General features: G+C 49.7%; 1 long non-coding RNA gene across 14 annotated transcripts; it reads left to right on the top strand.

Moving 5' to 3' along the window:
- Window positions 1-260: 260 nt before the first annotated feature.
- Window positions 261-21,759, top strand: LOC114015504 (uncharacterized). Of its 14 annotated transcripts, XR_008733143.1 has the most exons (9): window positions 261-4,164; window positions 4,259-5,681; window positions 6,785-6,883; window positions 7,088-7,296; window positions 8,023-8,122; window positions 8,417-8,519; window positions 9,447-9,551; window positions 20,582-20,750; window positions 21,381-21,759. It is a non-coding gene; the product is annotated as an uncharacterized LOC114015504 (long non-coding RNA). The 14 variants fall into 14 exon arrangements; XR_008733147.1 differs by having other exon boundaries at window positions 261-2,999; window positions 3,849-4,164; window positions 8,023-9,551; XR_008733142.1 differs by having other exon boundaries at window positions 261-2,999; window positions 3,102-4,164; window positions 8,023-9,551.
- The last annotated feature ends 269 nt before the right edge of the window (window positions 21,760-22,028 follow it).

Raw genomic sequence — 22,028 nt, 5'->3', positions numbered from 1 at the left:
CTACTTCTCATTTTGGTTAGATGGTTGGTATGGTTGGGGAAAGCACTTTCACACGTACCAGGCTTCAACAGTGATGGTCGTAAAGTGAGTTCTTGTGCTGCAAAAAGAATGTAGGCTGGAGTGGACAAATTCTGTTTAAAATTCAGTTCTTTGTAACTTTTTTCCTGTATTTGCGTAAAATGCATGCAAATTGTATTTCAGCTACAGATGGACTCCTCCCCTCTTCCACCTACACACTGTATATCAAATCTTAACAACTGAAGGGGTCAACACTGGTGAGTTTGTCTTGGAGTGGGAAGCTCAATTCAGAATTATATGGGATCTGAAATGAAAGAGGCTGCTTGAGGAGGAAACAAATCCAGACAAGGTATGCTCACAGCACTAATGAGTAACAGCCGGCCCAGCACAAAATTTGCCATCAGAGGGTCTGTCTTGCCTGTTCCCTTACTCTTTCCTTCATCTTTTCTCTTAGGAATGAGCATTGAGAATGTGGTAGTTCTAGCATGTGAGTGCTTAGTCTGAATGCGTAGAGTTTTCTGGAAAAGTGCTGTAAGACTCTTGCAGTTCCTCCCCAACAGGAGTAAGGAATACGGATTGCCTGGGGACTTCAGTGGATGCTCATACAAACCTAACTTCCCTCCCTTTCCACTCAGTGTATTGCATATAACAAAGTGATTGCCAGTCCAAAGGAAAAACAGGGCAAAAAGTCAAACTGAAGTATATTTAGATAGTTAAAATTGTTGGGACTAGCCCAATGAGAAACAAAAAAGCAATTATGCTTAGGCAGCAATCGGTGTTTGCCGGATCGCCAAAGTCAGCTGTAAGTTTAGTTTTGAAGTGAGTAGTTTCAGTTATGACAAAGGTTGATGGGGAAGGAGAAACTTCAGTGTCAGTGTGCTGTAGCACTGTTTCGAAACACCGAAGGACAACATCAATTTTAAGGCTTCTTTGCTTTAAAGAAGAGGGATTCTATCTCCTGCAGCTGTCTTGCCTCCTTGTTTGCAAGTTCTTGGTTTGACCTGAACAGCATCATCTTTGGCTCTTCCCTGACTTTTATTTCTGACTGCTATTCTGACTACTTAATACCTTACAATCTGCTCTTGGGTCAGCTTTTCTTTGCCTTGCTGAACTCCTTACCTTGCTGTGGGCTTCATGAACTTCAGTAACTTTGTAGAGATTCTGCCTCAGTGTGCCCTTTTTCCTCACTATTCCGTATTTAGCACTCTAAAACTTTCCAGATACAAGTTTCATTTCTATTTAGCATTGCTTACAGAAATTCTCTTTTAACTGCAAGGCAGATCCAGAAAGCTAGCACTTAGGTATGCATCTGATGTTTAATAGCCATCTGTAGTCTGTGAAAGGAATAAATATATTTCTTTTATCTGGTGAGGTACTTGAGTATATGCATATCCCTGTTGTAGCACTTACTGTATTTGACTTTTAAATTCTTGCATATAAAAGCCAGCCTTCTGAAAAGCCCCTAGAACTAGATTCCTAGCAATGCTGTAGGCTGCATGCTGGGATTTGCCTTTTGCTCCTGGCTTACGGGTGCTTTTAAGTTCTCTGTGCTGATAGTTGTAATAACTGGAGGAACAGCTGGTGTTGGGATCCCACGTGGACTAAAGTGCAGAGTAGATCAGAGACCCAGCCTTTCCTGCAGTGGGAACTGATGCCTTGCTTTTGGAGAGCCCGCTTCATTGAGTAGCCATGGCATGGTGCCTTGGGGGCTGGGAGCAGCTGCTGGGCTGTTAGCTGCCCTGGCATGCACGTCAGTCTCCTGAGGCTGAAGTCATGGGAAGGATCTGGACTTCCAGTTCAACCTCCCCAAGACCCAGGGGGTGCTAGCATGTGCTGAGGGGTGATGGTGGATGTGGGCTTGTACGTGACTGATGTCCTTGAAGTGACAGGCACCTGTGAGTATCAGAAGGGGAAAAAGACACCAGTGAAATCTTCTGGGTGTCTCTTTTTAAAAGGTCCGTTTATAAGTTAAATTATGCCTCCTGTATCAAGGAGATTTTCAAATGCTAGTTGTGAACCTGTTAATGCATGACCATCATTAAAGATAATATTTTTGTTAGCTGCGCTTTGCCTTCCAGAGTCTTCATGATTTGCTGAGCCCAGACTTCAGTGTCGTTGGTGGGGGGTTTGTGTGCCCCCACCATGTGACTAGTAATTTCTCAGAAAGATTATGTCTCTGAATCTTTTTTTAACCTCCTTGGCATGTGGGATGGTTACTCCCCTCTGAACGCTTGCTGTGTCAAGACTATCAGCTGAAGGGAAAGCGGGGTTCAGAGTAAAGATTTCTTCTTGCCTGTGGCTGAAATCACAGGGATACAGCATGCTGTTTCCACAGGTCAAGTTCAATTGGTGTGTCCTTTCCCTGTTGCATTCCCCGTGTCAGCATAGGCACCACAGTGACAAGGGAAGGCTGCTTGCCCCATTAGCGTCACCGCACAAGGCTTGTTCCATTTCGGTGAAGCTCAAGCCTGCTATTAGCACTGTTGATGTGAATCTCTTCCACCTGACTCCTTGGACTAGCCAAGATCTTGTTCACTGACAGACCACAGTGTCTGTTTGTCTTGGAATTGCAGTTTAATCTGTCAAAAAAACCAAAACCCCAAGGAGGCCGAGTGCTGGGTTTGGATGGCTTGAATTTCCTTGATCGTCTGCGTCAATGGGAAGAGCTTGGAGCCAGCAGAGACGCCGGGCACGAAGAAACAGGCAGGATATAAACTGAACGCGGTCCACAGCTGTACGGCAGAAGGAAGAGGGGGGTGAGGACCTGTGTGGCTCTCGAGGGGGGTGACGTTGTTACTCCTCAATAACAAATAGTGGCTGAACAAAGCCTTTCCTTACCTGTGCCTGTGGAGCCTGGCTGTTTCCTTCGCGTAGGCTCAGTCCTTGGGTCTCCCAGGAAAATAGCACACGTGTTGAATTTTCCTGGCTGTTTATTGGACTGCAAAGCTGACTTAGACGATTGCAGAAGTGGTTCTCCAAGGGTAAGTAACAGTTTCCTTCTCTTCCTCCTCTTTTCTCCATCCCCTTGTGAAGTATTTGGGAAGGACGTGAAGTGTGGTCTTACACAGAGTTTATTTCAGCAGGATTTTGTGAACATGAACTTGAGATTAAATGCTCAGTGTTAAGCAGGTTGTGGTGTGGACTCTTGTGTATGCCCAGCTGATCAGAAAGAGAAATTACGTCTGATGTGTCCCCCCTGGGCTGGAGCTTGTGCCCATGGCCAAACTTCCCAAAGGTTTTGAGTTGCTGAAGGATCTTTTGTGAGTGGTGATACCATAACACAAAGGCTGATAAATCCTGTGTAAAGATGAATAAAAGCAAAGTATTGCTGAAGTATCTCTTGTTCAGGGGGAATAATCTGTGTGTAATCTCTGCTATGGTGTATTTTTAAAAACAGGAGTTTGTAGTCAGTTTGATGTGTGTGGTGGGCGTTGTCATGACAGATTTCTAAAGGAACTGTCTGGTATGATGCATTAGTTGTCAGAGCCCTAGACGAGGATGATCCATCCCCTTCCAGATCCGTCAAGGCTCTAGCCAGTTGTCAGCCCAGCTGAGAGAGCGGAGCAATCGCTGAAGCCGGCCAGGTCCCCCCCTTCGAGTGGGATCTGAGTTTTTCTTGGAGGTTTCTGTATGTTTTCTTAAGCATGACAGACAGCAAGAACAAACCCTGCCAGGAGCTGTCGGCCCCCGGGGAAAGAGTTGTCTCGGTGCTCTGCTGAAGTTCTGCAGCAATGACTAAAACTCAAACCACCATGGGGTGGTGTAGTGACGCCTTGCTGGGTGAGAGGAGGCACAATAAAGAGGTGGCTTTTTATTATTATTTTTGCAAGATGTGCTGATGTCCCTCAGCTTGTCCATGATATCCTGATGTCCTGTGGTCACTTTGGAAGACGCCTCATTTGTTATCTGAGAAATCAAGACCTCGGTTGTAGCCTGCTACAGCGGTTTCAGCTCCTGGTGAGGTTGGGGCTGGATCTGGGTGCAGGGCTGTATGGGGGGAGGTGCAGGTGGCGCTCCCCACTTCAGAAGGAGCTCAAGGGCATCACTCTTTACTTTTGCCTATTATAATTAGGTAGCTGACCAAGAGCTAATGCTTGCCATGCTGCTCTAAGAACCTCAGAGCCTCCAAACGGATCTCCATTCTGGGTATATATATATAGGTTATTATATTTTTTTAATTATTTTTTTTTAAAGGGCTTTGGAGCACATCTCTGGAAGGGCTGCTCTAGCTTTATTCCAGAGAGTTGTGGAAGAAATTGCATGACCAAAAGGAGAGCAAGCAAAAGGAACCATTTTACCACGTGGTGGCAATATGGAGATGCCACAGAAAGATTGCTTGGATCTGTGTTGCCCCTGGAGGAAATCTTCCTTCTAAAGAGAGACCTGAAGTAATTTTATGTCTTAAAAGAGAATGGTAAAAGCCTGAAATGTAAATATTTTCAGTTGTTCTAAAGGAAACAATAGGTATGGGAACAATACGTACCTATGAGTAAGCTGTGTCACCTTATGCTGTGGATGCCCATAGCATAGCTATGTGGGACCAAACAAATGGAAAAAGCAGGTTACAGATTAGGGAGAACTTTTCTGAATGAAAGGGCACTAGGAAATGAATAATTAAGACTGAGCTAGAGGAAGCACAGCAGGAGGGGGATTGGCTGGAGGTAATGATAGCGAAAGGAAATGTCTAACTCCTGCTTTGTGCTCTCGACGGATGGATTTATTTTGTGGTGACTGGGATCACCACTTGAACTTCCAGTCCCAGGAGTAAACAATGAACAGGCAGAGAATAAACTCTTCTGGATTTGTAGGAGGTGGTGTGAACCCTCTTTGGCTGGTTCTGTTTTCATGTGAGACTTTCTCTTTCAGAAGAAAGTGTCACATACGTGAGCTGCATGTACCCAGCCTTTGGGTGACATCCCCAGTGGGTCAGTGCCTTGCTGGGGGGATCTGCTCCTCCGCAGGCTGATGGCTCGCAGCACCCTTGGGAACACATCCCCAGCACTGCGGCACATCTCGCAGCTGGCCAGAGCACACAGTCTTCAATGGCAGGTTGTACGTAAGCAAGAGCATCCTCAAAACTGTCGCCATTTTCCCTGCCCAGCTTTTGTGTGCTCCTTGCTCCTTTTTCTGCTGCGTATCGTGCTTGACCAAGAAGATGGAGCTGGAAAGCAGCTGGCAACAGCGAAGACGACTGGTGCCATGGAGTCCTGGCTCCATGGGGCAAGTGATGGGGGAACCACAGGGCAGGAGCAACATTTTGGCTGCTGTGGGGAGAGCCAGGCTTATCTTTGCATGCTCCTCTCTGGGGCTCTACAGAAGCTGGGCTACACAGGGCTGGGAGGGGAAGCAAGGCTCTGGAAAGGGCAGGTGGTGAGCAGAGCTGCGATCCTGCCCCAGGGCTCCTGCCTGTGCTGCAGCTGGCTAGATTTTTTGCCCCGTGAGTAAGGATAAAAACCAGTTTTGTCTTCAGGGCAGCAAATGTCAGGGTTTTTTCCCCTCTGCTTGCTGCAATGTAAGCCAAATCGGCTCTGTACCTACGCCTGGTGTGCATGCCCCAGCAGGATCCCTGCTGGAGCTGCCAGCGAGGCAGGGATCGGCTGTTGGAGATCCTGGAGGAGCACACCAACCTGACCATGCCTGGCCTGACCTGCGCTGAATGACAGGTATGACCCATGGGGCTACCCACCTTGAAAGTGGAATCCCCACTGCTGAAAATACTGCAGGAAATATGTGCACAGTTTAAATTGCCAAATAAATTGAATACAGGAGCATATAGAATAATCCCGCCCCTAAAGAAGAATACAGGAATATAACCTTGTTACTTAAATCCCAAATTGCCAAGTTTTGAGATAAGATGTGCTCCATAGTGTGTTTTGCTTCAATATGTTGATAACCTGTTTGCTCTGATAACTGAATAGGTAGAACAGTGTAACAAACCAGTTCAGCCTTGCTTCCTGTAAGGAACAGAAAGACATTTTTAGGAGATTTTTCTAGACCCCCATGGGCTGCGGGAGGAGCTTGCTAGTCCCTACACGCAGACTGGCTCCGTCATGGAGCTGTTTCCAGATTCTGCTTCATCCAGGAGCAAAAACTGCAGTGGAGGCATGGATGTAGGATCCTGTTTTGAAGATTTCCCCATTCTGGTATCATTAACCCTATGCTGGCCCCTGCTATGGGTTATTTTGCCAGCTGTGCTGATTAGTCATTCCCTGTCTCCTTATTCACTTTGCTGTTTCTCCTCAATCCCTTCAATCCTGACACGTATTTCTATTAATCAAGCCCTTCCCCTGTCTGTTTTTTCTGGCTGGATTTGCAGAAGTGGTTTATTTACAAATCTCTCCAGAATTGGCCTCTTACAGTTAAAAGGGACACGGGTGTTGGTTGAAGGAAAGCTGATTTTTGACAAACTCAGCATGAGAATGAGAACAGATGGGGACTTTGATGAATTAGATTTTGCTAAATGTTGTCCTCCTGCAAATCAGCTTGGTTTTCCCTATTAGCATAAGAAGCAGGAAAAAGGATTTAATTTCTCTAAACATTTCTCCTTAATGATCTACCTCTCCAGCTTAGAGATTTATATAGCTGCTTATCAGCAAAGCAGCTGAATTCTTCCCACAGAGAATCGACTGCAATTTTGAGTTCATTTCTGGCACTTCTTCCCTGGGATGAAAACTGTGCTTAGGAGAGGTTGCTGTTTTTAAATGGTATCAATTCAGATTTTTATATGTTTTTAGGTTAACTGAGTGATTTTTTTTTATTTTGAAAGGTCATGAGGAGGCACCAGCACATTCTGGAGGTGCTTTAGGCTCTTTGCTGCTCCCTGGCAGTGCTGCCAGCTCTCCTGTGCCCTGATGCCTGTGCCACGGTGAGCTGCCGTCTGCAGGGTCCCCAAGCAGGGTGGAGGGTGGCATCACTCACTGGCCCTGTGCTTGGGGACCCAACCCACAGCACCCATCGCATCCCACACTGATACAAGACATCACCTGCAAGGTTGCTAGAGCCGATGGGCATCATGGTAGGTGTTGTCCCACCTGTGCTAAGAGCTGCCCCTCTCTGTTGCTTTTTCCAGGTCTCAGCTCCTGGGGTGGAGGTTACAGGGTATGAACAGTGGTGTGACACCTGTGCCTGCACTGCATTTTGTCCTCACCCTGGGGGATTTACAGCCTGGCTGGGCAGGATCCAAAAAGCACTGGAGGAAGCAGCGCTCTCTCCTCTGGGGAGAGCTTCTCTGCCAGGGGAAGGATGTAATGCTCAGCAACTTGCTGCTCTTCCTTTGTGGTACCTGTTCTCCTTTCCGTCACCGCTCAGAAGTGCAGTCCTAAGGGCAGGCAGTGGGCAGGTGTGGGGGGACCCCAAGGTTCATGCTTCACCTCCACATGCTCGGATGCTAACCTCACTGCACTGATCGCATTTAGGGGTAGTTCAGCTTGCCTGGAGTGGGGTCTCTGAGGGGGGACGAGGGCTCTGCCACGCTCAGGGATGGAGGACGGTTGTAGTAGGTGCCCTGGGATTTATCTGCTGTGTAGGCAAGTGGCTGAGAGAAAGATGGAGCGGAGGCAGCCCCTGGGGCTTTGCCAGGGCTGCTCACCACGTGTAGCTTTGCTGGGTTTTACTGCAGGCTGTTGGTGAAGCATGGAGCTAGCATGTTGTGGGTGATTCAGCTCTTGATGCTGAATGCTGGTTTGTGCTCCCTCCAGCCCAAAGGTTGGAAAACACTATTTCCCTCTCTGATTCTACCTCTGATCCTCTCCCATATCCTCCTGCTCTGTCTGCCACCCAAGGGCCAAAGAGATGCTGCTCTATGGATACCAGACATGGGTGCTGGGTTTGCCAGGGGTGCTGGGGATGGCAGAAATGACCCTGTTAAACTGCTCTTGCAAGGACTCTGGAGTCCCAGGGGAACAGGATCCCATGCTGTCTCACTGTCCCTTTCAGAGGGCGGGAGTCTGCAGGGAGATATTTTTGAAACAGCTCAGCTTTAATTATCCCTTCTGCCACTTGTAGGTCCAAGTCTGGATGGTGAGATAAGGGATCAGATGCCTTGAAGGAAACTGCTTAGCAGAACTGCAGGGATGGTGTGAGTAGCTGAGGATTCGCACGCACTGTGAGTAGTGGCTTGTGCTGGGGGACAGGGCTCTGTGGGCAGGGGCAACCTATGCACCCTGGAGGTCCCATCTGCCTCGTGGGGCAGTAAGCAGGGAGGGCCCGGGGGCTCAGCCTTCCCAAGGACACTGCCTTTCCTTTGACTCCTGGGGCTGAAAGCTCTAAGTCTTCATTTTGGGTTTTTTTTTTTCCCCCCTCCTCTGCTCCCCTGAAGCGGCACAGCTCTGATTTATCACGTTGGTCACACTGTCTTTAGCGTTGTCCATTAGTCTGAAACTACTATCATCTTCTGCAGTGTATTAGGTACCACAGCATCTCCTTTTATATTAGCCTGTCTTACCGTGTCCAAGTCACTGGATAAATGGAGACTGAAGCAAGCTGCTGCAGCCAACTGTCTGGTAGGCATTTTAATTTCCCGTGCTGTAGGCTGCGTTGATCACAGAAAGCATACTGGGGACATGAAGAGCTGGCAGAGCATGGGAGGGAGTGGGAAATTTCCCCGCCTGGCTATCACTGTAAGCCCTCAGCACCTCCCATCCTGCCTTTCCATGGCACCCTTGTAGTGGGGCTGGCAGGGACTCAGCACCCTGTCCTTGGCTGGTGCGCAAAGGTCTCCTCCACGCTTTGGTCTTCTGCTTCCCAGGCTGTTGCAAAGCCTGGCCCAGTGCTGCCCGTGAGAAGCCCACTTACCCAAACCTGTGTCTTCCTCCATGGCAGAGCAGGCAGGGTCTGGCATGGCTGCCCCTCCGGTTGTTCCATGTGGGGTGTGTAACCTGGTGGCTGCTCGCTTCCCAGGGGAAGGCAGCTCTTTTTGCTGTTAAGTACTGAGTTTTGGTGGCTCCAGAAAACAGCTGGGCAGCAAGTTCCATTTTGGAGGCTGGGGTGGTTGCGGCTGCACCAGCAGCAGATCCTGGCTGGAGCTCAGCCTGCTGCAGCCACAGGCTTCCTGAGCTGATGGCTGGAGAGGAGGGAACCCAGGGGCTGCTAATCCTGTCAGACCTGTTAACGGCTCCAGAGAGTGACTCTGAAGGATCCCTCAGTGTTAAACCAGACCTTCCTAACTGAATTTCTTTTCCATTTAATTTCACCCAGCTAGAAGTAATAGGAAGGGGTCCAGGCATAGACTAATAGTCTTGGTGCCCAGGGCTGCGCGCGTGCTTGCCCAGGCGTGAGTCAGAGCTTTGCATGAGGATGGGTTATCCACAAGCCTGGGGGCACGGAGGCTCTGGCCTCATCATTCTCCTCCAAGGGAAGAAGGCTTGGCTCCAGAGGTCTGATGGCTCTAATAGCAACTTGTCTCCGATGGTGGCCAACGCTGTCCCCAGGCTTGATCTTGACACCCGGCTGCCTCACCGCAGAGTGATCTTCCCAGGTGCTCATCGCTGCTGCAGATGGGGTTTCAGACTGCTGCTGGAGATGCTCGGGGGCAGGTGAGTAAGCCTGGAGAGTTGAAAAGCCAGCCTTTTAGGTAAAGCTGAAAATGCGAACCCCATGTGTGCTGATGACACCAGCCGGGCAATGCAGTGGGGAACTACCCTCAAGGAGCCTTCTCCAAACTGCCATAGTCCTATCTTTTGCCCCCTGCCTTGCTCAAACCATCCTGGAGAGCATCCCACAGAGGGGTGCTTCCCACCTTCCCGTTGAAGGATTTGTGAAGCAATGTGTTGAACCTTGCAAGTGAATAGAGAAATGGGAGGTGCGTCTCCTGGGGAGAGACGTGCCAATAAATCCATGGGAGACAGATCCACCTAGCTGGAACGAGGAGCACTCAAATGCTGTTTGGCTTGAGTCTCTGGCAGGGTGTTTCGAAGAAAAGCCAGCCTGCAAGATTAAAGGTTTAGTCAATGACTGCACAGATGTCTTGGACATCCGAGATGGTTCATCCAAGCTGCGATCATGGAGCTTCCCGGTGACAACTGGGAAGGGGTAGATCATCTTTCATCTCTCACCCGGTGCCTAATTTAGTTGCGAAGGACGTTTGTGCATCTTCAGAGCCATAAATCACTCTAATGGTTAGGTTTTAATCAGAGATGGCAGGCTCATGTGCTGAGATCGTATCACATATGCCGATGATCATCTCTTCTGTGGGAAATGAGGCATTTGTGCATGTATATTGTGTGTGTGTACAGGATAAATTACTCAAATGGGCTCTTGCTAAGAAATTATGCTGGTTTAATCCTGAGCTTTGTGCATCACAGTTGTTATTATGTGAGAGAGAAATGGGAACAGCGACAAGCTTGTACTTCTAACGGGGGAGTGAGTGAGTCTTGATCAAGACTTTAGTGTGTGATCTGTATTCACAATGGCTTGTCTGACCGCTCCTCCTTGGGTTTTATGTCTGCTTTTCTGTTTTAATCATTTAATTGTATTGGATTTTCTGGAAGGAGAAAGAGTCCCTTTATGTGAACTCCTCCTATAAGACTGAAAAATGGAGTTTAATTATCTCCCCTTTATTTATTTATTTAAATGCCAAGGGCTTGCAATCCTTAGCAGGTGCTTCTGCAAAGCTGCTCTCCTTGACGGGATGCTAAAATGAGAAGCTTCCAGGGGACATGACTCATTTGCAGTGTGAGTTACTTGTTCTGCTTCGCTGAAAGCATAAGCAGTATCAGAGGAGATGTGATTACTCACGGCTGCTCTTTCAGTCAGTACTGAGCTTAGAAACTATGCAGGCAGCACAGGCACGATCCGAAGTGCGGCTGCATGGTGAATTATTGATAAGGGAATAATAGCAACTGGATATAATCTCCTTGCGGAATATGGGGAGTAAATCTTCTCTACTGTACAGGGAGTAAATCTTCCCGTTAGAAGAACACTTCCCAGCCAGGGGAATAACGGCAGCGGGAGGTTTTCCCTGAATGAAGAGCATACAAAAAGAGGCCCTGGGACATCCAGCATTGCAGGGAAAGGATTTGGCTGCAAGAGAGACTGTTTGACTCACACACTCACTCTTCGTTTGGGAACTTCTATATACTTAGGTAAGAAGAGCTGCAGGTCCTCCAGGAGAAAGAGGTCATTTAAACTCTGGAATTAAAACAGACATCCCCTTACCTGTCAGGGCAGGTAGAGAGGAGTGGGTGGCAAGATCAGAAATGGGTCAATGGGGATTCCCTGGGCTGCCCTTGTCTGAGCTGGTGGATCAGATGGCCCAGGGTTAGCCTGGTGTTGTGCTTCCAGGAGCATCCATCGGCCATCCCAGAGACCTGATGTGCGCAAAGCCTGGCACCTTGCATTGCCTGCTCTGCCACGGCAGGTGGACAAAATGCACAGGGGTGTTTTGTGGCCCAGGCAGTGTCCCAGCGCTTGTGCTTTGCCTCCCAGCCCTGCCGCATGAAAGCAGAGAGGGGGAGATTGTCCCCTGCCCTGCGCAGCCTCCGATGGCCAGGGGCTTGTGATGGGGCATCACAGTGCCTAAGTGCCCTTTTGTCTGTGCTGCTGCGGGGCTTGTCTCGCTGGGGATTTAAGTGAAATGTAGACTCAGCTCCTCCTGGATGGATGGGAGAGGTTGTCCACTGGCCCTTTTTAGTGGCCTATTATGGTATAAGGAATACAAATGTGTGTGTCTGGGCAGCTGGAGCAGAGCTGCAGTGCTGGGGGAGGGGATAGCATCACCGGCTGGCTAGGGAGGCAGGAGGGCTGCAGTGCAAGCCTGGCCGGCAGGTAACTTTTTTGTTTCCAACTTAAATAATGCAAGCATGTCTGCTGGTTTTGGTAAGCTTTTCTCCCAAAGTGGTTCACTGCGCACAGCGGAGGAGAGGGGGATGTCTCATCATGCCCTGTAAAGGATGAGAAGTGCCCTGTGGCTGGAGCTGCCACGCTTCAGATACGCCGTGGGCTGGCATGGGGCTCGTGGATGCACAGAGCGATCTGTCTGCAGAAAACACACGGGAAGGGCAAGGCTGGGCAAATACTCTTGACGAAAGGACCATCTGTCAAAAACATGTGATTTACACCAACCTGATGGTGTTTGGAGAACCAGCCTTGCTTTACTGGCTAGCCATCTGGTTGTCACAGGCTGAGTTTGCACTGGCAGGGAGGGAGGGACTTTTTCACCCCCCCAGGGCTATGTTCTTCATGTTCAGTATTGGAGAACAAAACGCAGCCTGTGATTTGGGGAAGGTGCATTCATTTCCTCATCTTCATATGGATTTCTTGCTCTCCCCATGGTAGACCACAGACTGCCTGGTGGGTTTGCTCTGACCTCTAAGGGCAGCTGATGCTCAGCTGAAGAGGATACAGGGCTTCACCGTGTCCCCAGCATTTTCATTTCCTCAGCTGGAGGACAGAGAGGGTTATATTGGCTTTGCTGCCACCTCCAGCTCAGCTGCTTTGCTTGGGGGGAACCTGTTGCAAAGTTGGGGTGAGTTGGTGCCTGGGGAAAACTCAGCAAGTATGAGATGACTGCCCCACCTCAGGAAAGGGAAAATGTATCTGCTGTTGTGATAGGACAAGGGGTAATGGTCTCTAAACTAAAAGAGGGTTGATTCAGGCTAGATATAAGGGAGACATTTTTTTTTATGCTGAGGGTGGTGGGACACTGGCGCAGGTTGCCCAGAGAGGTGGTAGGTGCCCCATTCCTGGAAACATTCCAGGCCAGGTTGGATGGGGCTCTGAGTGACCTGGTAGAGTTGTAGATGTCCCTGCTCGCTGCAGGGGGGTTGGGCTAGAGGGCCTGTAAAGGTCCCTTCCCACCCAAACTGTTCTATGATTCTGTGAAAATGAAGCAGCACACCTGAGGTTTTGCAAGGCACCTGTAACGGAGCTGTGAAGAGAACTTGGATCTAACAGGCTTCATACTGGGAGTCATAACCAAAATATACTTCTCGCTTCTGCAGGCAGCGAGTTCTGCTTGGCTCTGCTGTCTGTGCCAGTGCCTGGCCTCCGGAGAGCCGGACTAATTGCTTGCTGCATGGTGCCACTGTGCTCAATAGATGGATTGGAAGATTGCAGCCCAATTGAAACCAGTGGAGTGATTTGGGGACTAGTTTTTTTGTTTGTTTGTTTTTTAAGTCTTAAGTGCTCTGATCCCACGTGGGAGGCTGTTACTGCTTCTGAACTTCTCACTGCTGTCAGTGCTGGCTTTGCCAGGAGCTGAGTGATCACTGCAGACCCACCATACCATTGCAACCATCCTGAAGCATGTCAAGTACTGAGGATGTGAGCTCTGTGTGCTGGTGAACACTTCTAATTAGCGTATGCTGAGTGTTTGACGGTAAATAATACAACAACGTCAAAATGTCTCGGCCATTGTCTGTGCATCCTTCATCATTGGTGCTTGTTGCCACCTTTGTGAATACGATGGATGGAGAACAAGGTTTTGTATAAAAGGATGAGCGGGGGGTACGGTAAGGGGAAAACTTTTTGGCATGGAAAAGCTGAAGACAGACTCACTGGAGCCATTACTGACCCTCCTGCCGCCTTTAGCTGTGCTGGGTTTTTCCCGTTCACATGCTGGTGTAGCCGCAATCATGCTCCTTGGCTGTGTGCGTGGCTGCACTGCAGACCGGTGCGTGGATGCTCGCAGTGTTGTCACTTCCCTAGCTGCATTCTTGGTGGGGGGGATGGGGGGGGGCGGATAGTCTGGGGACCACCAGTCCCGAGAGCTGCTCCTGCAACAGAGCAGGTGACACCTGGACTGAGCTGACACTCAGTCCCTGATGATGACTGCAGCAGAGGATTGCTGCAAAACCAGTGTGTTCCCAGTTTCCCCTAGTTTGCAGGCAGCTGGGGTTTAAGTGAGCTGTAGAAGGTCATGTTTTCAAGCTCAGGTGTGTACACAGGTAAGAAATCTGGGCTTTGTGTGGATCAAATGAGTTTCCAGTATCCCTGCTGCAGACCTTCAACGTTAGGGACTGCTAGGGCCCCTCTGGGCTCTGGTGCCAACCCTGTGTTTTCTCAAGTGTTTGGCTGGGTGCTGTCTGGGGCATCGTCTGTCACCGTGCATGGCTGGAAGGGGTGCTGGGGAAGTTTCCCAGTTGCAGGGATAGTAATTTTGGGGGTTGTGGCTTGGCTGTGCCGCCATGGAGAGCCACATCTGGACTGTATTTCTGGGAATCTATAGAGCTGAGCTCTGTGTTCTCACTCAATTATAGTGGGACACTTGTCAGCAATTTCTTGGTTTTATTTCCTGCAACTTTCCAAACTCGGTGTTTTTTTTGGGTTTTGTTGTTTTTGTCTTGGTTTTTTTTGAAAAAAAAAAAAAAAAAAAGAACAGGGGAAAGAAAACCCCAACAAAAACTCCAAAGCACATGACATAGGGCTGAAGTTCACCAGGAGTGGACTTTTTTCTGGACAGGAATGAATAAACTTCTGCTGTAGTGGTGTGTGTGCAGGAAGAACAAGGCTGCCTAGAGAGGTGGTCAATGCCCTGAGCCTGTCCATGTTTAAGAGGCATTTGGATAATGCCCTTAATAATTTGCTTTAACTTTTGGTCAGCCCTGAAGTGGTCGGGCAGTTGAACTAGGTGATTGTTGTGGGTTCCTTGCAACTGACATAGAATCACAGACTGGTCTGGGTTGAAAGGGACCTTAAAGACCATCTAGTTCCACCCCCCTGCCACAGGCAGGGACACCTCCAACCAGCCCAGGTTGCTCCCAGCCCCATCCAGCCTGGTTTTGAGCACTTCCAGGGATGGGGCATCCACAGCTTCTCTGGGCAACCTGTTCTGGGCAACATAGTCTACTCTGTTCTATTCCTGCTGTGGATAAGAGATGCTCGGTGACATGTTTTGGAGCACCTTCAGACCTTTCAGGGCAAAAGTGGCCAGCAAGTGACGCAGAATGCATCTGCCTGATACTCTGGTCCCTGCCTGTGCTGTGCATCACCCTCCTGTATGGGCACTGGAGATGGGATAATCCTTTAGCCAGACCTGTGCAACAGAAAATGAAGGTCGTCGTTCAGTAATCTTTGCCTAAAAGCACATAATTAATTCTGATACATTGATATGGGAACTTTAAATTGATTTAATGGCAGGTGTAAAAGAAGAATACTCAAGGGTAGCCGACATCTGCAGTTTTCACTGCCCTGATATATATATAGGAGCTTTTAAATAATTACATTTTGTTATTGACACTGTCAATGCTAACACATATATTTAAAACAGACCAGTGCTGAATTGTGCTTTTTTTTCTTTTTTTTAATTGAACCGAAGTGATCACACTTGGAGAGTTCCTTGTTTTTCAAAGAAACCCTTGAACCAGTGGAGCTTGTTGTCCTCTGTCTCTCATCTCATGAGGCTTCATTTCATCACCTTCTCCGGAAACAGACTTAATGTTTAGCATTAACAGACCTCATAGATGTCACAGAGCAATGATAGTCAGTGTTGGGCCTTAATTCCCCCCCAAATTTGACACCTGTTGATGCACTGTGTTGGAATGAGCTCTGCAGAGTCATTGAATCTGGCTTTTGCCAGCACATTATCTTTGTGCGTGGGCATTAGATCAAAACCCATTTATCAACGCAAGATCACAATCACTTGGCTCCAACGGAGAGAAAATCCCTCCTGGCCTGGAAAACATTGGCAGCAGGTTGGCAGAGGAGGCAGCCGGGCAGCTTTCAGCCCTCCTCCTGTGTCGAGGCTTGGCTCTGCTGCCATCAGTCCTTCCCTGGAAAGCTCTTGCCTGGTTGGCGGTGTCAGCCAAAACATCGACATGCCCTGATGTCTGTAGTGTTTTTTTCTAAGCATTTGGCACAAATGTGCCTCCTGCTGAAATCACTCAGGTATCTCTTCTGTATTTGGACAGGGATGAGCATCTTCAGTGCAGGCCTGGATCAGTGATCCTGTTCCTCAGGAAGACTGGCAGGAGACCAGGCTACCCAAAATGTTTTCCAGCACTTCCGAGCAGGTACCAGGAGGATTCTCCTCTGCCTGGGAGGACAGCTGAGAGCAGACCCTGCTGGAAAGAAAAGTCTAGTCTGCTGCTGTAACAAGATCGTTTGGGCATTTTCCTTCAGGTGATGCTACTCAAGGCCATCTTAGGCTGGTCAAAGCAAAAGTCTGTGTCCTGCCAGCTGGTGGGATGGAGACAACTGCTGTTCTCCCTTTCTTATGTGCAAATCAGCACATCCCAACCTCATTCCCAAACTTCCATCTTCCTTGAAGCACCGACACCAACAGAGCTGGATTGTGTTCAAGGCTAGCCACCTCATGCATCTAATAAAAAGCCCCTGTAGGTGTGCATCTTCTCTCTGGCAACAAGGGATGCAGCAAAGAACCGTGGGACCCCCATGTCCACAGCCTGGCTATCAACAAGGTCAGTGGTGTCAGGATCTCCTGGGCTGGAGAAGCTGCACCAGGAACCTCATGCTAAATGACTATGGAGCCATCATTTGTGAACCTGTCTTTTCCTGTTTTGAAATGATGAACACTTTTGGTCTCCACAGTATCCTGCCCAGAAAATTCCACAATTTAGTGATGGGTCTGTTCTTCAGTCAGTTTTAAACCAGACACTTGATAACTCCTTCAGCTGCCTTAGTTCTTGTATTTTGAGAAATGCCAAATCACCTTCTTCACACCTCTGGCATCCCCTCGTTGGTCCCTGCTGTGGGCTAGACCTGGTTTTCATAGTGTTTCCTGCCAGCATGCCTCTGTGCCTTGGCCATTTCCAAACCACATGTGGAGTATTTCACTCTGAGCCCTGCTCCCAAGTGAGGGATGTCTGCAAAAGGAAATCAAGGCATTCCTGCAATATTTATCATACAGGGAAGTTCAGCATCTGTTGTTTCCTCTGAAGCTCCCCAGGACCAGCCTTCAGCTGCTTTTGCAGGTCACCTGTGTCACTTCGGAGCTGCTGCTCCACTGAGCTTCGTGGCTGCCCAGAGAGAGGGTGACATCAGCACCTCTGAGAGCTGCTCTGCATCCTGGGGCTGTCCCGTCGTGCAATGTGGTGCTGTGGTAGCACAAGAAAGTGTTGAGGGATGTAAGCTCATCTACTGTGATTTATTTTCTTTCTTCACCTGCCTTACAGAAATCCCCACCCAAAACCCTCACAAATTCTGGGGTTTGGTGCCTGCCTTCTTGTCTCTTCTCTCCTGTTTGTGGTTTCTGCACAGGACCAGGTTTTCACTGCTCTGATGGCTCTGGGGAGTGTAAGCTGTGGCAATCGCTGCCAGTATTTGGATGAGAACCTGCTTCTGGTGGGTCTATTTCCCTCATCCTTGAGATAGTCAATACTTCTAACCTCCTTCTCACCCCATTAGAGCTCCCCCCTTGCACTTTATCTCCCAAGTTAATTTGTCTTGTGTCATCTGCTCACTCTTGCCATGCAATTTTCTTCAAGGCTGATGAGGAAGCACCTGACAGGAATCCTTTCCCATCTAAGTACCTGCAGACCTTCATCAGTAAACCCAAAAAAGCACTGCCAGATGAAGGTTCTGGAGCCTTATTTTATCAGAAAGCTTCTCTGGCTTGCAAATGTTGCTGACTCTGACACCCCAAATCCACCCAAATGCTTCAAGCATCCCAGGGGATTGCTCAACAGGGATGGAGCTTGATCTCAGAGAAGGTATCCCGCCCTCAAGCATCCCCTTCAGCTCTGCAGCATCCCATGGGGCACCTGTACCACCGCAGGGGTGAATGGGGTGCCCCATGGGAAAGACTGGGGCCCTATGGCTGGCTGAGGCTCTGATGGGGTGCTCACTGCTTTGCATCCAATGGAGCACCCAAGGGTGTGTTTATTCTTGGCACTGACTGGCTGTGTCTCAGGTTTTGCCCTCTCTCATTTGCCGGTCTGAGATGTCTCATTCGGTCTTGGAGCTGCTCTGAATTGCAAATCCTGCTTCCAGTCCCTGATCCCAGCTTCTGTGTCACTGTATAATTCATGGCCCCAGGGACAAGGGGTTCAAATACAGCCCAGAAGGAGTCATGGCACGGGGAGGGGAGAGGAGAGCAACGAACGTGTCTGGGAACGTAACACCCTGCTTTTAGCTGATAGACCATGGCCATGATTTGAGCTGTGTGCAATGCATCACCATCTCCCTCCGAAGCAGGATATGATTAAGATGGTGTTTTTCTTAAAAGCACCGTGCCAAACAGGGGTCTCTGGGGTGGGAGGCACGGTCTGGTGGGGCAATATCCAGTGTACTGCAGCCAGGCCAGCCACTGCAGGCTCCTCACCCACAAGTTTGGCATTGTCAGGCTTTCTGGGCAGTTTTCAAAGTCTGAGGATAATTAGCTGCAAGGGACTTCTGCCAGCACTGGGGGAATTGTCTTGGAAGTGATGGCTAAATGGGGAGGAAGAGGAGGAGGGGCCACCCTTCCCACGCAGCCCAAGACACAGTACCCCTCTATTCCCAGTCTGAGAGTAACATGCACCATGTGTGGGGGATGCTCTTTCAAGATGCTCTCCAGCTTGCTGGCTGGCTGGGGGATGGCCATCATGCAAGCGCAGCTCAGTGTCACCGCCACGACAGCAGAGGTGTGGGAGGAAAGAGCTTTGTCCCTATAAATTTAATTCCTTTACAGGCAGTGTCACCTTGGGGCTGGCAGGTAGTAGCAGCTGGAGAGCTGGGCTGTAAATCACTGCTGCCCGGTGTTTTTCGGCTGCTCCCCCTGCTTTGGGTCCATCAGCGGTGAATCAGAGTGGCTCCAGATGACAGTGCTCAGGTTGCTCACCCATGTGTGTTTCGAGGATTTACAAGTACAGGGGTGAGAGGCTGAAGAGAAACCAACTGCTCTGCTAACTGGGGAGGCTGCAGCTCTGGGAGGAGCTGGGGAGGGGCATGGTGTGCCCTACGGGGGAGGTGGGGGGAGACGCAGGTGCCTCTGTGCGGGGACCGGGCACAGCTTTGCTCTGAAGGAATCAAGTGAGATGGAGCTGTGCCTTTGGGAAAAAGAGGGGGAGAAAAGAACAATCCAGTCTTTGAAGAGATTCTGAAAATAACTGATTTTTTTTCTTTCTTCCTTTTCTCTTTGCCTCCTTGTTCTCTCAGACGTGTGGGATGGGGAGGTCCCATGGGCTGGGGGCAGTCTTTGCTTTGAGAAAGAGGAGTTGATGGCAAGAGCAGGAGCACAGGGAGGGGAGATCCTACTGCAGGCCCCCAGGGGATTCATTCAGCCCTTCTCTGTTTGCCCTTAAAATGGGCACAACAGGATGATTTGGGTTTCCTGGTGTTTTGCAAGGATACATTTTTTACATGTGATGTTTTCAGTGACCTCAGTAATACTTGTTGATGCAGAGAGCTGGCGCTTGCTGCAGTCAACAGGATGGGTAGCATCTCTGGATGCTGGATCAGGTCCTGGATGTGGTCTTGGGGGGTGGCTGGTGTCCCTCTGAGCCCGCAGACCTGCCTGGAGACCGGTGGCTCTTCTGATATGTCACATCTCCCCTCCAAGGCTTGAGCTATTCAGCAGATACGTCTAACAGGAATGCAAAGGGGACTGGGAAAGCAGCTTCCCCGCAGGACAGAGGGGTCTGGGCTGGGACCAGCAGCCAGGCTGCACAGACCTGGGGGCGAGGAGGAGGCAGGCGAAAGCAGACCCTACATCCAGCCCACTCCTCCTCCAGGAGCAACTGGGAAGTTTCAAGCTCCTGCCTGGGAGGTGCAGGGCTGGGTGCCCCTTGCCCCACCAGACCCTGGCTTGTCTGCAGCAAGGACTGGGGGTCATTTTAAGCCCTTGTTGATATGACTTACCTGTGAAGCTCAGGGAGGAAAGCAGAGCCAAGCCAGTCTGGAAACAAGATGCAGCAAGTCTCGCAGCAGAGTCCTGAAAATCCTCTGATCCATATTGGGGTGAGAACTCGGGGGGGACGACAGCAGAGCAGAGCTGCTTCAGCTCTTCTGGGTCAGGAGCAGCAAGACACCTTTGTGGGTGCTGAGATGCTCTGCAGGAACAAAGGCTGACCTGAGCTGCGAGGAGAGGACATGTGAAGATAGGAATGTGGGGGATTCCGTGCTATTGCTTGAAAAAGCCCAGAGGAGGCAGAGCTGAAATCTCATTTGAAGCTCTGCTTCATGCTCTTTTTTTCCTGATTTTAATTGTTATTTATCTGAAGCCTCAAATTCTGCCTTTATTTCATATTTGTGCCTCTTTGTGAGGCCCTAAGAGTACAAGTCTCTGGGCCTTGGAGAGGCAGAGTCAGCGTGGTGGTGGGGCAAAGGATGTACCAGCCTGGGCATGGGTAAAGGGACCTCTTTATCCCTCAGCCTTGGATGGGGAGCTCTCACAGCTCGGCATAGGGCAACAGTGAGTGGGACATGTTTGTGTGTGGTGGTGCCAGGGTTCTGTGTGCCCTCTCTTAAAGTTATTAATAAAAATCATAAATGTATCAAGATCAATCCCTGTGACAGCTTGGCTCAATACTTCAGTGCTCTCTTCTCACCCGTCTCTTTGAAGGGATTATTTTAATATGCACATCTCCCCTCAGACATATGTAATGAGAGGTCAGACCGGATCCTGCATGCTTTTTGTCTGCAAATAACGTGCCTGCAGCCGTGCTTCTTCCTTTCTCCCTCCTTGCAGGTCTGGCAGAAGATTCCTCTGTAGCTTCTCAGCTCCCGGGCACCCATGGTGCATCCCAACCTCATGCTGTGTCAGCTGCTGTGACTGGAGAAAAGCCATGCACTGAGGGCAACAGCCCTGTGCTGGGGCTGTGGGGCCAGAGAAGACCCCAGACCACCTCCCCCCATAGGTGAATGTCCCTTCCCTGATGGGTGGGATGGTCATGGGGAAGGTGAGGATGAAGCTTTCCGTTTTAGCCCAAGCCAGCGGTTGGATTTGGCTCAGATTGGAATGGCTGGGCAGATAGTGTTGATCTCTTGGGAAAGCTCATCTGAGAAGGTCCCTCTTCCTCCATCCACTCCCATGGAGGACATGCCCATCTTGCTGCCAAACTGGAGCTTGCCCTGAGCTACCTGCTCACCCTGTGCCAGCCCTGCAGGATGCTCTGCTCCTGGCCCTGGTGGATTTGGGGGTGGGGTCCCATGGCAGCGAGGCTTCTGGGGGAGCTGGAGTTACTGGTGGCATGCTGCACCCCAGCAGAGCTGGGCGTGGGCTTGCAGGGGGCCTGGGATAGTGGCCACGGGTCACAGCAAGTGGCTGGTTTCCTTCTTTCCATCACAGGCTAGAGGGCTGGGGCTTGGTTTTGTTTGTTTTTCTCATCCTTGTTTGAAAACTCATTTACTTTAATAACAGCTCTGCTGATGTTTGAAAGACAGGTTTCCCTTTTCTGAGCAATTGCTTGTCTCAAGAAGCAGACTCGGTGGTTCAGGAGGAGGAGGAGGGAACCCCATGTGATTATTTTTTTTTTCCCCCTTTGTAGACATCCTCTTCAGCCATACCCACTCATCGTGGAGGGGCTGGAGCAGCCCAGCTGCAGGAAAGAGCCGTGCCATCAGCATTTTGTGGAAATGGTGATGTCACACCTGTACAATGATTTGGGAAAAAGGTGGTAGCTCACGGAGAGCTGATGACAGGTACTCTGTGGCATGACAGAGAAGCGTGACCCAGCCTCGGCACACGTGATGCAGCAAGCATGGGTGCACGGGAGTCATGGGGACCTGAGATCAAAGCCACAGCTGCACCAAGCTTTCCCGGCTAGATGTGGTTTTCAATAAAGGAACTGGGCAATTATTGCTCTACAGCTCCACAGACTATATGCAAATAATTATTAAATTATTATTAAATTATTATTAAATGATTGAGAAGGTGTGAGGAAGAATTTGCACCAGGTGGCTCAGCCTCAGCACCAGGGATGTTACACCTTGATGGGAAGGGAGGTTGGGCGGTTAGCCCACCTGAAGAGGGGCATCCCGAACACCAGGACACCCATCATTTTGGGGTAAGACTATCTTTGAGAAGATGTTTACCGTCCCAGCGTGAAAAATAGGATGTGATGAAACACAGAAGACTATCTCCATGTCCTCAACTGCCACCCCATTATTTCCAGGTCACTGGGAAGGCTGTGAGA

The sequence above is a fragment of the Falco cherrug genome, chromosome 7, assembly GCF_023634085.1.
Source record: "Falco cherrug isolate bFalChe1 chromosome 7, bFalChe1.pri, whole genome shotgun sequence".
Classification (NCBI taxonomy): domain Eukaryota; kingdom Metazoa; phylum Chordata; class Aves; order Falconiformes; family Falconidae; genus Falco; species Falco cherrug.
This window is presented reverse-complemented; position numbering and strand designations above follow the sequence as displayed.